This window comes from Lepeophtheirus salmonis, chromosome 6 (assembly GCF_016086655.4).
Source record: "Lepeophtheirus salmonis chromosome 6, UVic_Lsal_1.4, whole genome shotgun sequence".
Lineage (NCBI taxonomy): Eukaryota > Metazoa > Arthropoda > Copepoda > Siphonostomatoida > Caligidae > Lepeophtheirus > Lepeophtheirus salmonis.
In genome coordinates, this window is record NC_052136.2 from 38,893,695 (window position 1) to 38,910,144 (window position 16,450).

At 29.8% G+C, this 16,450-nt stretch overlaps 2 long non-coding RNA genes across 3 annotated transcripts; one reads left to right on the top strand and one right to left on the bottom strand.

The window, feature by feature from the left end:
* Positions 1-4,838: 4,838 nt before the first annotated feature.
* LOC121120855 (uncharacterized) lies at positions 4,839-16,194 on the bottom strand. 2 transcript variants are annotated; one of them, XR_011780776.1, is made up of 4 exons: positions 15,956-16,194; positions 13,996-14,114; positions 7,840-8,539; positions 4,839-6,034 (listed from the first exon to the last, which is right to left on the bottom strand). It is a non-coding gene; the product is annotated as an uncharacterized lncRNA (long non-coding RNA). The 2 variants fall into 2 exon arrangements; XR_005865232.2 differs by having other exon boundaries at positions 4,843-6,034; positions 8,058-8,539.
* Positions 8,536-10,090, top strand: LOC139905746 (uncharacterized). The gene is made up of 3 exons (XR_011780777.1): positions 8,536-9,026; positions 9,079-9,219; positions 9,281-10,090. It is a non-coding gene; the product is annotated as an uncharacterized lncRNA (long non-coding RNA).
* Positions 16,195-16,450: the final 256 nt, after the last annotated feature.

Sequence of the window (16,450 nt, forward strand, 5' to 3'; positions counted from 1 at the left end):
TGGGCTGGAAGGGGAGAAGGTTGTAACCCCCCCAAAAAAAAAAAAAGGAATTTTTTGCTTTTTACTAGAAAATTTAATATTTTATTATTATTTTTCCAAAAAAATTAACATTTGAGAGTTAAATATCATATTTCAATTTTTTTTCCTAAAATTTTTATTTATGTGAATAGGTAGAGATTTTGTAGAAAGTTTTTTGTCAATTATTTTTAAATAAACATGTTTCTCTTTTGAATATAGTGTATTCTTTTAATAAGAATATTTTTTGTAAAAATTTGAAAAAAAAAGTTACCATCTTGTACATTATATAACTATTTTTCTTTCTCTCTTAAAAAAATAAAATTCTGTCAAAATTGTCAAAGAGCTCCGCCTTCCTCCCCAAATAAAAATTCAAGTCACGGTCTTAATAAACTTTCCTTCAAAAAATCCTACTTATTCTTTGATACTATATGAGAATTTTGAGTTTTGTTAAAAAGAAGAAAAAGTCATAATTATACAAATGAGATAATAACCAATGGAATGCTATAAATTCAAAACATTTAAATATTCAGAAAAACAAACATTCCCCCCAAATTATGTTATAAAGCTTATTTGTCCATTTCAATTGCCATTGAACTTGTTGAAATATAAATAACACAAATGCTTTATTATAGAATAAAGAATGAAAGGAATCAAACTACTCTTTTCCACATCCCAGAACTGATTGTAATTATTGAAACTCTTATAATTCAGTACATACATTAATTGTTCGTATATAAGTTCATGAATATATTTAGTAATTAATTGTAGGTTGTACTTCCTATTTTGAATCCTACAAAGAAAATCAGGTCCTTCACGTCTCATTACCTAAATGTAATATGTTACATATTTTATGTATTCTATCTTTACATTGCCTAAAACAAAATTGTAAAACTTTTTTTTATGCCGTGAGCAACTTTTGCGTCTTGTTGCAAAATTTACCTTATTAATTCTATTAAAAGAGTGGATGGGTTAGTTATAGAGTAATATTCAAGGCTTTTAGCGAAAAGTTATATTATAACTAAGATCAATCCTTTGTACAAATATGATCACATGGTCTTTGGTTAGCTACTTGGTTTAAAGCTTTGCTCATACTTATATCTTATATGTTTATTTTGCTCCTGGCCTTGTTCACACTAAACAAAAAAGGCAACGCGTGCGTGATCTCCTCAGTACATGTGTCACTGCCAAGAAGGATCTAGAGATCATTGTCAACACAATCCGGATTGCATACAGCATCAAAAAGTCAGTTACAGCCCCATATAACCAAGAAGAACGAACACCTCTGTAGCAACAATATGGCTTACTTCTGGCCTGCCCTCCATATGGCGCTCCTGCAGACCTGATCTCAACCCCCTAGACTTTGCAGTTTGATGAATCCCGTTGAAGAATATCAACAACATCATGACAATTTTGTACGTCATGTAAACACCCATCGTCGTTAAGAGCTGCCAATCTGTTTGTCGGCGTACCGAGGCTGTTATTGCTTGCAAAGAAGAACTCATTGAATAAAAAATATAGCTACTGCAATTTCTGGGTCTCTACTTTGTAATATTTATTGAATGAATGTTTCTCGTATTTTATTAATTTGTTAAAAAAATATTTCTTTCTATTTTTAAAATGTTAGTTTTTCAAAGTTTTTCCTTTATTCTTAGAATATATATTTCAATTTTATAATATTATATTCAATGCATGAACAAGTGTCCCCCTAAAACTGCCTCTGAAGCCATGCCTTTTAATAATACAAATCTGGAGATAAATCGCCATCATTAGTATTAAATAAACGCTCAAAAAACAACTGTATTTATTCTCGTAGGTAGAGAATTGATTCATCTTTTTATTTTTTTTAAACGACATAATAAATTATTTTTTGATAAATTAAGCTCTCATTATATATTTTGTTCCTAATTTGTCATTTTTGAATAATCTATACGCATTATTATTATATTTTATCAGTACTTTTAACGACTCCCTTTAAAAAAAAATACCTTAATAAAAATACTTAAATATCTAATTTAAAATGTTACAAAACTTGGCCCTTACATGTTCTCATGGTTATTAAGGACTTCAAATACTTTATGTGTAGGTACGAATAACTACGCAATACTTCAATGTTCCCTACTCAATAATGAAAAAGGAAGAATAATAGCTTGAGAAAGAATATATAATATGACGTGATGAGCCAGGGAGTACTTTAGTCTCTAGAGGGCTACACATGCTTGTTGTTAAAAATGAGTTCTGAACTCATATTTAAGCTCAGTTTAAGGTAGCCACCCGGACAATTTGAATGATTGGGAGAAGAGCATCATAGCTGTCATTCTGTTTTATTATATCAGCTGCAAGCAGCTGTAAAAGGAAGGAAATAAACATAAATCCCAGTAATATGGATTACACTACCGCTACAGTATTTTATTTTCAGCTATCGAAGGTCTTTTTTTTTCTTCCTCACCTACCCTTAATCCATATTCTGAGGGTTAATTGATTGAATTTGAATTAGCTTTTGTTTAGCTGTGAACAATTCTTGTTTTTTCTATTAAAATAAATCAGAATTATAATTTTTGTGTTTTACCGACCCCAATTTTCGTAACAAAAGTAGTGTTATCATGACAATAATACTATATTTCAATTAATGGACCAATAATAGGTACTTTGATAATAATCCGAAATTAAACAATATCAATTATATTATTGATACTTTTTACCTAAATCACAAAATATACATTTAAAAAAAGACATGATTTAATTCATGGGATGTCTCTATTAAAGAGTGCCCAAGATTACCTTATCCAATACCAAGAAATTGCCCAGAGAAGAAATATTTATCATAATTTTTGTTTCAAGAAAAAAAAATATATTGTTCTTGAAAATCAAATTCATATCCGTTGGGTATTAAATTATACATACTAAATCAATGTAATCAATTATCTCTCAACTTTCTTCAATAGACAAAATTAATCAAATCCATTTTTAATTTATGGTATTTGTAAATAATTTAATTTAAATTATTGACTTGTGATTCATGATAATATTTTAAACCAGTTCATAGAATAGAAATTATTACAATATTAAGAGTAGGTAACTTTAGCACAAAAAAATAGATTTTTCAACTTAAAATGACTGTGACAACTAATTCTCTACTTCCATAACTATTATTCTAATTTTTTGAACATACTACGTAAATTCACGACAATTTGCCGTCACTTTGTAAATAAACAATAAGATTTAAATATTTTCTAAACAAGTGCTATTGATCAAAAATTTATGTGCTATCATGGAACTTTAATTAATCACCTTAAAAGTATTCTGAACGTTAATTGGTCGAACTTAAATAAATTTTTGTCAAAATAATATTAAATGAAAAATAGCTCCACAATTGGGGGGGGGGAGAATTGACTTTAGTCCTTTTTTCTTTTATTTTTTTCATAAATAAAGGTTGAAAGATTAAAATTGATGTGTCTTAGTAATATATTAATTCACTATTTAAATATAATAACTTCACCTGAATCAAATTTTTAATAGTCCACAAAAAAAGTATTAAAGCGGATACCGATAAGTTGAATTGCCCGCTAATGACCTATCTTTGTATACTGTAGGAGGGCCTACAAAACTTATTACAGACTGGCGCCTATAATTAGGCTAAAGGTTGGGTCACATTTAGCCTCTGTCCCTCTCCAACTATATTACAAAGAGCCCTTCCCTTATAAAAATAGTTATGTTAAAAAAAAAAGACAGAAAGTAACAAATAGTGGGGCTTAGCTTTTAACCGACCATTAGAGATGCAATACTTTTTAATATGAATGCTGAATGGACCCTTCTTAGAGGGGCATAGTACATTTGTTAATATTCATCTTCCAACACTGACGATGAGTCCATGCCCGTCCATATTTTATTCATTACTAATTATCCGTGAATATGTATAGTCCCTCATCTGTTGATGTTTTATGTATACATATATATTCATGTAAAAATTACATATTGACTAGAACTACTCCGATGTTTATCTTCAATTCTACTATGAGTCCTACAAGTACTAACACTTATTTCCCCTGATGAAATCCTAACTGTTACTCTGGTGCACACACACAAGTAATTACTTTATAGTTAGATGTTCTGTCTTCAATCATTAAATGATAATGACAACAGCTCCAGAAAATAAATAATCATGTTCAGATTATAAACTAGAAAAACCCGCTCCCGCTTTTTAGGACAAGTTTTATACACCTCTATTTAAGATACACTAAAACATGACCATACATAATCCAAACCTACTAACAGATAAACTTTGCTCAACTAATAATGTTTATATTGTACCTACACACACACAAAAAAAAAATACAATTATTCTGACGATAAAAAAATCAATTTCAAGTTGTGAGGCACTCAAACTAGGATCAAAGGTCAACATACATACCGAAAATTTGGAAGATATAGCACATATAATATACCTACATACCTCGCATAGGAACATATGTTAAATATGCAATAACATTCTCATGCTTTAATTTAGCACATAATTTACAAATATTTTTATGCATAAATTTCTCTTCAAAGTATGGAGTATCTGTCTGGGGATGTTTTTTGTGAAGAAAAACTATGTACGAATAGATAAACCTCACTGAACATGTGGTGTTAATTAAAACGATCCATGACAGTGTTACATATTATATATTGAGTTAATACATCTGGAACTCATGATGCATGCAGATTCGGACTTTAATAGGCTTATGCATAGATTTTTCAAGTATCTCCTAAAATCAAATAATCTGTGGATTTGTATGACTTGCACTCCCAATTATTTGGAAAAATAGACTGGTTCTTAAGCGGTAAAGGGTATATTAAAACGCACACCAACACAAATAGCCTTAATGTATAATAGTGATCGGGTGAAAAATTTACTTTGTAAGAAAACAATGATCAATTTCATGTTTGTTGGCACAAAGGTTTTTATTTGTATGGTTCATATAGCGATAAGGAAAGCCTTCAACCTCTTTCTAATATGTTAGTATGATTTACGAACACTATCGAACATGAAACAAAATTTTGGCTCTTGTGGACTTTGAATGACCAATTTGTGTCGTTGCTTGTCTCTTTGCGGTGTAGGTATTCAGGAATGCTTTTTATTATTTTAAGGACCTTATCGATATTTGTTGCTCTTTCCCTCGAACCAGAGATCTCATGATAGTTTCACTTTTTTTTCCATTTGTTGACATTGTTGTTGGTGATTAAAATAAAATAAAATGAACAATTTTTCAGTCGAATGATGTTCCTTCTCCCCTCAAAAAAATAGGATACAATATTGAAACATAATATGCACCCATTCAAATAGTCGTTCTAAGACCATTCAGGTAACAAAACATGCGTATATATTAGTGGGAACACTCCAAATTCCATGGAGATTGTGGCTCACAAATCTCAAAATTTAATACTTTTTCTTGAGGTGTCAATTTTTTGAAATTTTAAATTACCCCTTTTTATTTATTAAAAAAGATCTAATATGTTACATTAGTTTTTGTGAATTACTTTTTTTAGAAAAAACAAAAGAATCAAATTTGACAAACTAGTTTTGCTTTTTCAAATATTTTGGGTGTAATTTTTTTCCTCAATTAAGAAAACTTATTGAAATTTTGACAAACACCAATTATTTTGTCACAGATTCAGATTCAAAATGAAGCACGAAAATCAAAAATGGGATAACAATTTTTCAAACAATTTAATGATTTTTTTCCATTATTGTTTGATCACGCGTCAAAAATGGCCACCAGCAAGGAGAAAATACGTTGTATTCTGCAATTTTTCTTTGATAAAGTTACAAACACAAACCAGGGGCAGAAAATGTGAATAAAGTTTGTGGTCTTGATACTGTTACAGCCAATCACGTGTAATTTTGGCTTCATCGATTCTGTTCCGGTGATTTTTATATCAAAGATGCACCACAGTCTGGAAGGCCAATCGTCCAAATTGTAGATAAAATAAGTGAAATTTTCGAATCCAAACGTGATGTAAGCACTGTCTTGATTGCCTAGGAGATAAACAGTTATGGAAAACAAATCAAAAAATTATAAAAATAATGGATTTCATTTTACTACACCAATTATTTCTTTTAGGGGAAACTGAGAGCACAGGCTTTGGAGCCGGCACCGATACGTCCCGGTAATATACATAGTAGAGCAAAAACTTAGTATATAAATTATAGATTTACACTTGAATTTTTCCTGCAATCAAGTGTAATCTAACCCGTTCGACATGCAAGCATTTATTTACTCCTTTTCAGAACATTTATTCTAAGATTTAAAAGGCAAGAATGTTATTATAAGATAATTGGGGAAAGTTTTGAAGGGAAGATATTCATGTAAAAATAACAATATAAGCACTATAGATACAACAATATGTTTCAATTATATATATATATACATATTAGGGTGTCCCAAATATTTATTAAATTAATTAATTGATCCCAACTTTTTTGCGTATCTGTGTTTTGGTATAAATAAGAAAAAATAACTTTAAAAACTTTAAAGAAGCATTTTATTCTCTATGCAGGCCATTTTTCTATCACAACTAATCATCTCGTTAATATAAATAGCATATACGTACTGTCTCAATCACATTTAGAGGAAATAAATTATTAAATATATATTAATATAGTCTAATTTATGCAGGATATAATCCCAAATATCCCTTAGGCTCATAAGACCGAGGGGTCAAAGGGATGTCTTAATAAATTTTCAATTAGAAATAGCATTATGAAAATCCGATGTATTTTTAGGTTGGTCCGTTTTTTTTTTGGCATTGGTAATGTGAAGAATGAATTTGCTTATCCTTAACAGTTGTTATTATTATTTTATTCCTGATTAGTGAGCATCCTTTCCGAAATCAATTCAACTATATTCCAAATCTGATTGTAAACCCTAAGGATTTATTGTTGAGCTATAATTCTAAGTCTTTGTTGGACTCAGAGTAGAATTGTGCTCACTATCCCATCCAGTGAGCAGTCTGTTGCAGGCTTTAAAAATGAATGAGGGGGCTCCCGCTCTATCTTAATCTGGTGCTCATTTTATGAATATTGTTCACAATCCTTTTTAAGAAATTACATTTTTCCTTAAAGTTTAAAAAAAGTCAAAAAATTTCAAAATCCAAAGCTGTACATAAAAAACTAAATTTTTTGGAAAACCATTTCAAAAATCCATAGTTATTCATAGAATACTAATTTTTGTGCAAGAAAATTTCAAAAATCTACAATTGTTTACGAAAATTCAAGAATCCATTGCTATTTGCAGAAAGTTAAAATTTTGGGGGAAAATAATTAAAAAGATCTATGAAGTTCTATCGATCATCATTAAATGAGTGACAAAATGTGCTAAGAAAAATGCTCCCATTATGAAGAAATTGCGTAAAAAAGTGTTTAAAATAATTTTTAAGTAGCACCACTAAATAGTTGTGTCGGATAATTTATATTTAATACATTTTTGAACACCCTAATCAACATACGTATCCACATATTTAAAATAAGAGGGGGGGGGGAGATTTCGAATAGATAAATATATTTTTATATCTCCCCTTTAAACTGTCTTTAAAATATTTACTTATATCTACTACTATACTCCTCTCAACATTTCAAATAAGAATATATATTTATTCTATATTGAGCTTAATTTCGTGTTATTTCTAATAACTCATGATTTGGGGAATATGATGTTTTTCATGAAAATATCTTAATTATATATCTTTCGTTCCCTTTTTTCTGTACATTTTTGACGATGTAATATAGGTACATAAATACCCATATTGGTCGGTAGTAGGCATATCTATAATATAGGTACACACCCAAAGAAATGAGTAAGGAAAAGGAAACAATTTGGGCCTCATTCATTTTGGTGTTTTCCAATTCACACAGTCTAAGTTACTTAATATCTTTTGTGACTAGCATTCCATTTCTTAATTCCTAGTTACTGCCTTCAAATCCTAATGCGAGTACTCCATTATAATTGATATTTTAGCAATATAAAGCTTTATTTTTCCATAGTAGTTTTTTCATATCATACTTAATCTACAAGATTCAACAACGAAATCCGGCGCATCATACTTTTGGATTTTTCCGGCATATACGAAACCAAATTGCTCAATATTTATTTTTGTAGTAAAATAAACTTAGAAACGTTTCAATTAGTAGCCAAAACTCTGCTTTGGAGTCAACATCAGAAGGTTTGACCCCTATTACATTTTCAGAGGCAGAATGCAGGTGCGCTGTTGTGATGATTTTGGTGAATAACGTTCTAGGAATGATAAATGATGAGCTCTTAAAGATGGTAGGGATAGACAGGAGAAGCGTTGCAGAGCTGAATAATTCCATGGTGGGGACCAAGGACCTCAGGGGAGGGATTACAAGGACCACTGCTACGAATAGATGTTCAAGGATATTTGGCCTTCTAGCTCTCCTGACATGGATCAGATGAATTATTTTGTCTGAAGCTTAATTCATTTCAAGATCAACGCCACCAAGAAGTTCCTGATCGAGTTCAGCGTCCTGGAATGCGATAGTTTAGATAATATTTATAAAAGAGGAAGAGTGAAGTACATTTATATAATAATGAATTTTACTTTAAATTAGTTTCATGAAAATTTGAGAAAAATTGAAGTATACCATGTTTGAAATTTTGAAGGTCAAAGACTTGAGAGAGGAAGATGTTCTATATAAACAGAGTGATCTATCTAGACAAAGATGTTCTCTTTGATTTGCTGGAATGGTAGAAACAAGTTGTTCTGTTTAAAAGACCTTAAGAACTACAAGGACCTTTGAGCACCGCCATATAAATTTTAAATTACACTTTAGATGGCATTTACGAATAAATTACCTTGCAACACTTTTCACAATGAGTAATTAAATTGTGCAGTTAAGATAATTTTCAGCATGTAAGGAGTCATCAACACCAAATTACGATCAAGTTATCAGTAAAAAGTATAAAATAGTTACTAATTTTGAAATGTAACTCTGAATTTTGTACTATCTAACAGTAAGTATTCAATTTTTTTTAAATCTAACTATAAAATATGATTCTATTTTAGCTGAACATATCAAGAATTATGATACACAACTCATGAAATGGCAAAAACAACTGCTTAAATGTTCACAACAACGGGGGTAGTAGCTTTGGATGGTTCGCAACTAGTTTGTCTGACACAAGTTTTCTTCACTTAAAGGTCTGGGTATGGTAATTAGGTTTTACAATATTACATAGTCATAAATATTATTTTTTTGTCCCTTAAGGATTAGCTATGGTTCATAAGCTCCAAGAAAAGGTGTTCAGAAAACTCATAAAAAGGAATAAAACAACGGCTTAAATGGTCACAACAAAGGGGGTAGTTGCATTGGGTGTAGCTTTATAATTAGCAATTGTGTGTATCCTTCATGATAATAGTACGTTTTTATACAAACATAAACTACCGGGGGAAAATCTTTTTTTTGATGCTCTTAATAAAGAGTAATATTGCCGGGCAATACTACATAATTAGCTTTTGTTCTAAATCTTTACGATGTCATGTTAGAAAATTACATTAAGTCAAGAATGGTTGCCTGAATTGTTTTATCAATTATAAAGGAGTCTTATATTTATATCTAAGATAAGTAATTAAGGTTTAAAATTTGACTGCATGGATTAACTTTTCTTTTTTAGATAAACATGAAATAAATGAAAGTGGGATTCTAAAAGCTGTTCGTACTAAGATTGGAAGAAGATATGGATTTAAATCTAACATTATTTTATGATTTTGACATTTACTTTATTCTTAATAATTATTAAGATCTCATCGGTAGAGATATATCTATCCTGTGCACAATTCTTATATGCAACCTAAAGTTATGACATATTGAACTGGATTCCGATGTTAGAACAAGAAAATATTGTTTTGATCAATCTATTATTTCAATATTCTGTATTTATAATTTATTGTTATTATTAGTTCTATGATTCTAATAGTTTAATTTTGTATATTTAACTTAAATGTAAGATGGTTTATTTTTTAGGATGTAGATTATATTTAATTTACGCCTTCTATTTTAAACTTGGAACTTCAAATATATTTCGAAATACTCTTACATTTTCGTTTTATTAGTTATTATTCTGAGAATATGGTTCATAATGAATTACAATTTCATGGAGTGTGACGTTTTCAAATCTACTGTAACGTATAAAAACCGTCTAAGTCAATTATACGCAGTATATCTTTATTAAACATTTTGCTAATAAATACTTTCGTTATCCCTCAAAAATCATAATAAAGCAGGCAACTGATAAATACTAATGTGATTATCAGTGAGAATCACATCAATATTTTAAACAATGATACCATATGTCTTTCTCCCCCCTTCTCCTCGCACGTGTTTTTCTCTACAATATTATCAACTATACCCCTGACTTATACCAAGTAGGCATGCTGTAATATTTGTATATTCTATCAATGATTGAAAATACGCAAACCTTTTCGAAATTAATTTCTATGCTGGCTATGTTATAAAAAGTAATAATCCAGACATATATATATATACATGTTAGAAATATTTAGTAAGGGATTTTTTTTTTCTTGAGCCCTGGGGCTATGTACTTTTCCACTCAGCCTACTAAAATTTTATACTTCCTTCCCAACGAGCTACTTTAAAATATACCCCATATCTTAAATGTATTAGGATGATATACCGTCCTTCTGTGTGCTACGTGTAAAACCAGGGACCTGCTTGCTAGCTCTACATCTATCTTTCTGTCCCGCTCCCTTAGGTCAAATGTGGTTTAACTATTTTTTTTAGAGTGCAAGGAGAAGGCTGGAGCGTGACTTATGACATTACTCAATTGAGACCCCTTTCAACATAAGCTGCATTTTGGGAGAAGAAATAAATTAAAAGATATTAACACCCTGTCGATTTATTAAAGAATAAACTAAAAGGAAAAGTTTTAGTTCATATGCACCAACCGTTTTTCCTTTTCTAATCCCTAGACTGTGTTTTTTTCTACCAAACCCCATTAAATTTAATGAGCAATGTAGATGTATCTATATTAATTGATAATTTGTGATTAAATTATATATTATAATTATTTTATTACTTCTATTGCTATGAGTTTCAAGAAGGAACAACTAAGTAAAGGCTAACATAGTGGTCATTCACCATTAGTTAGAATTGTATTGAATATACTTGTCAAAATATAAGTATTGGTAATAAGCCTTACTTAAGAGTTGAGTTAATTAAAATAACTTAACGAGGGTATAAATATATTTGCATTAAGAAAAGTAGTTTTCATTGTTTCATATATAATTTTCATTGTTAAACAAATAATTTAATATATTGATTAACTTTTGTAAAATTAGTTGTTAGTTTGATGTAGAAATATGGAAGAGGAGTTTTTCCTTGAGAGTGTTGATAACTCTAAAATTATGTTAGTATGTAAGTTGTATTATATATTTTTTTTCAGCTGTTATAGCCCTTTCTGAATTCTCGTAGAGGACCAGGTCATTTTGTCATTAATTTAAGACACGACATGCAAAATTGATCTCCTTCAGTGTTATTATATGTACTTTTATGACATCTTTTCAGGCGTGGTTTTTATGCGGTACCGGGAATAAGTCTTTTTCACATATCTAGTTATAAACATCAATTCCTTCTGTTAATTAGTGTTGTGGTCAAGACTACCTTAAGCAAAACCAAACTGATTTCGACAATCACATCATTAACGTCTAATATATATAATTTTATAACACCCATCTTTAAATATGAAATGTCTTAATGTTTTTTTTTTTTTTTGTTTTTTTAAATAGATAGTCCAAAATGGTTGTGAATTAAGTCTTCCTATGGGTGGAAAACTATTTTTTTTCTATGCAGAATGAGATCAATATTGTAAAATGAGATTAACTTTTAATAGGAAGTGGCATTATATATCATAGACTTTTCCCCTTGTGTTAGTTTTGACGAACTATTTATGATCAACTTGTTGTTAAATGTTGAATAAATAAATTAATATACTCTATAGAGTAGAACAAATAAGTTTTTGATCCTTTGTCGATTTTGTAAGTTTGCAAGTGTTTGGAGGAAGACAAATTCTGAATATAGTCCCAAAAAAAACCATTTAACAGTCAAATATGGGATTGGAAACATTACATATGCTTGGGGGTGTTATCTTGCTAAGTGGAAAATACGATTAACTGCATGCCGGAGTAATTCTGGGGGGCAACCTCCTTCCATCATGGGAGGGTACTGAAAAATTACATAATGTCAGGGAAAATATTACTTAAAATGATTGGGGTTTTACCTTTAATTCCAGTCTTATAAACATACTAATGTGCGCTGTGCAGTCAGAATATTCAAACTATTTAAGGTTTATCTTAATTTTTTAGTTAAATTATATTAATTTATCCATGGAAAATGACCTTTTTCAAGAGAGTTTCTCTAAGTAGACAGGAGAGAGAGGCTAGTTGGCACAAGGATTAGTTGACATTTGTAAGATTCTTTGAGAAAGGTAGGAGTTGACCCAACCCGTTGCTATCACACATTGAATGAATTTATAACCTTAGAGTAATTTTTTCAAATGCATTTTTTTTTCTTAAACTCAAGTATTCGCTTAACTTTATTCAATCCTTTTTATTTTATGAAAATATAAAGAAGTTGTGTTAATTTAAGAGTTAGATTGATATAATTAATTAAAATTACTAAGTCATATATTACTGATTGAAGTCACAAATTTGCTGGGGGGGTCAAGTTAACACACTCTATTTGTAGATAACTAGTGTTGATAAAATGTTTGGACATTTTTAAATAAGCTTGCAGATACATTTTTGGTATATTTTTTTTCAATTTTACTGATAAACAGTATTAGTTGACAATCATTGCTATTCTCTCAACGTACCCAAAATTGGCAACATTAAAATAAATGTTACAGTTACCATTAGCTGAGTATAAATTAGTGTCCAAATTTGTATAGCTATTCTATTAAACTTTACAAAAAATATCAAGAACTCAGCTACCCTGCTTTCATTTTCATCTTTTTCTATCAAAATAAAGACAATTATTCATATTTTCATATTGAATATTTCAACACAGACAAATGTAGAATATTTGTAAGAAAATAAGCCATTTACGTTTAAAAATAACATTATTTGAAATAAGAATTGTACAGATTATGAAAATAAATTATTTGTCTAAATACTATAAAAAAATAATCTTTCAATTAAGCCGGTTAACTCTTAGCTGTGGAGGAATATCACAGCTAAATATTTTTTGATGTATTATAGATTAATTGTAAACAAAGTTTGCTTAATACATTTTTTTTGGTAATCCTTCATTTAGAAAAGAAAATAGAGTTAAGAAAAGCAAAAAAAGCCCCTAGTTTGATGAAACCTTACAATACTCTCAACATTGCTTAAGCATTTTTGTTGAAACCATATTCAACTTACAAAATGATCGGGCTTTGATCAGAAAATGATTTTATTTACCATGTAGGGTGTATTGGGAGAAAAAATCAGATTCAATGATGATTTAGGGTATCATCAGTTTGCCCTGTACGCCGCTCCTTCTCTGTGTGTCCTCGGGGGGCAAATTAAAAGTATTGAGTACGTGAAAGCACCTTGGTATTTAGAAATGGGCCAAATTCCCAAAGAAGAACTTCTGGTGTTTGGTACACCGTTTCTAGAGTGTTACCGAAGTACTTACGTATTTAAATAGTACATTATAAATTAGTATTCCAAACAGTACTTACTGTGGCTATTATATGTACTATAAAAAATGTTACTTACAAAACAAAGCAAGGTGTAAAATTGTTTTTTATACCGTCATACATTTTTTAAGCTGGTTCCCTTCTATTATTCCAAACAAAAATACTGCAAATACCTTACAATATTTTTGTTGTATATTTTTAGTTAAAAAAGTGTCGAAATACGGACACTCATTTTAGTACCGGAATTGATAGAAAAATATTTATATCGTGACACCACTACTTATACTTTTACAAAGATGCTGGTCTCTCAAATACATCCAATATGATCCACTAGACGAGCAGTTTTAATTTTTTTGTCGGTTATTGATATGATTTCCACTAGTATTCATGCACAATTTTAGGAATCTAATTATAAAAGTAAGAAAAAATTATGTTTAATTATTTATTTTACGGTATTGATTACACCCTGTAAGTATAGTAACTCTTTCCAACTAAGTAAAATGAATGAATAACTTGGCAATTTTGTGCTTAAGAACTGATCTGAGAGGATTATGTAATACAAAATACTTATTTTGCTGTATTTCTAATGAATAGCTAGTCCATGTGTATGTGTGTATCCTTCCATACACTTTACCTGTTGCTTGCTCTATAGTTTGCGTGTACATAGATACATACGAGTAGTATGTATAGTCGAGGGATTCAAAACGCCCAACCACACTTGCTTAAAAAGATGAATTTCCTAATAAAGAGCAGCACAGGGACTAGCAGTGTACCATGTGGATGAAACATGCAATACCTTTACACATATGTAAGTACACATTACATAAGATTTATAGGCCAGAAAATGTTCACTTAAATCACTGTCTCCTACCCCGCAAATCTCTTTAATCGTTTAATGGAAAATAGAAATTTGGCACTAAATTACATAGATACAATAGAGCTGGGTAGATTTTTAAATATGAGCCTGGCCGGCGGCAAATAAAAAATTATAGGACTGATTGCTTAAGAAGAAGGGAAATTCATAACTTTAAGAATAAAGTAAAATTGATCATTTCTTTTTTTAGTAGAGTTATGTTGTTGTTTTGTTTGGTACAGCCGTACCTTAGTGGCGAATTGATACATTTAATACGGTACTGAAGTGAATTGGTTCTATGTAAAACCGATACTTATAATGTCACTACGCCATAAAAACATTGACCAACACATAGCCCCTCAAATTTATGGGCCTCCCCCTTACTCAAAACAAAATTGTCCTTTAAAGATGTGAAAATGAAAATTGTTTTTATGAAATGTTCTCAAATTTATAAATTAGCTCCCACACAAACAAAAATCATTCAGACGTCTTTGTAAATGAATATGAATTTGCTTTGAGGTTTTTGTTTTATGTTTTTAGTAAAAACTTCACTAATATGTTGTATAAAAAATATTTGGATATGGAAACTATGTTATATTACTAACGATAGTACACGGCGCTGCCTTGAGTTATAGGTAAGGCGTGGTTGAACAGAAAACATTGTTTAATATATATAGAAAATAACTACGATAGAAATCCTCAGGGTTACTCATCGTTTTTCATGAGCACACTGACACGTAGTTACTCAACACATAAAATAATAAAAACAGTAATTAATTCCCTTATGAGTTATTAATTTAGCCTTTGATAGGCTACCCACACTACACACGCTCGATGCAAAACACCTGCAATATTTACTGAATATAACTAACAATGTTATTTATTATATCAAAAATAAGCATATGATATACATTAGGGAGCACTATGTATATACAATGCACCATATATACATCCTCATTACTACATACAATACGCCTTCTAGATTTCATAGTACGACAACATCGTTATTTCGTAGATCAAAAGTAGGAATATACTATACACCAGGGAGCACTTTATACAGCGAACATTGTATATATTTATAATACTATGTACAAAACGTCACGTTTGGAATTAAGAAAAATAAATAATACAAGAATTATACTATTTTAGAAAAAAAATCAATCCAAAATCCACAACTTTTAAAACCAAATTGAATTTTTTGGAGAAAAATTTTAACAATTAAAATTGTTTAGGATAAACTTAAAAAATCCATAGCTATTCAAAGGAAATTAATTTTTTGGAAAAAATTTGAAAAATCAAACTTCTTTGAAAAAAAAAGAAAAATTAATATATTAAATTTTTTAGTAAAAGCAAAAAATTCTTAATTTGAAGGAATACAGTCACTCCAACCCACCCCTTTTGGATGGCCACGAGTATATAACTCACTACTCAAATCAATATTTATTTATCGGCTTGAAAGTAAAAAAAAGATAATCACAGTCAATCCACATATTTAAAAGACCACTTATCGATATATACATAAGAATGAAGTTTTTCAAGTTTAACACCACTCGTTCACAATTATTTAATGTATTTAACTTGATGACTATTGAAGACTTGTTTTGATTATTCTCGAGCAGGTGGAAATCCTTATTGCAGTTACAAATGAGTAAATGCTATCATAATTATGTTGTTCTTAAAAAAAAGAAGGTAAAAGGGGCCCAAAAGCTTGAGGGTGGCAGAGTCATATACAATTTAAGCCCTCTTCCAGGTATGATATACATCTTTGATAATAATATCCTTGTAATACTATAAAAATAATCAACAACTGAGTTTGACGAAGACAGAATAAAACCATTACTTATATTAATTAAGTTTGTTGAAACTATTGTTATGTTGACGTGAGGTG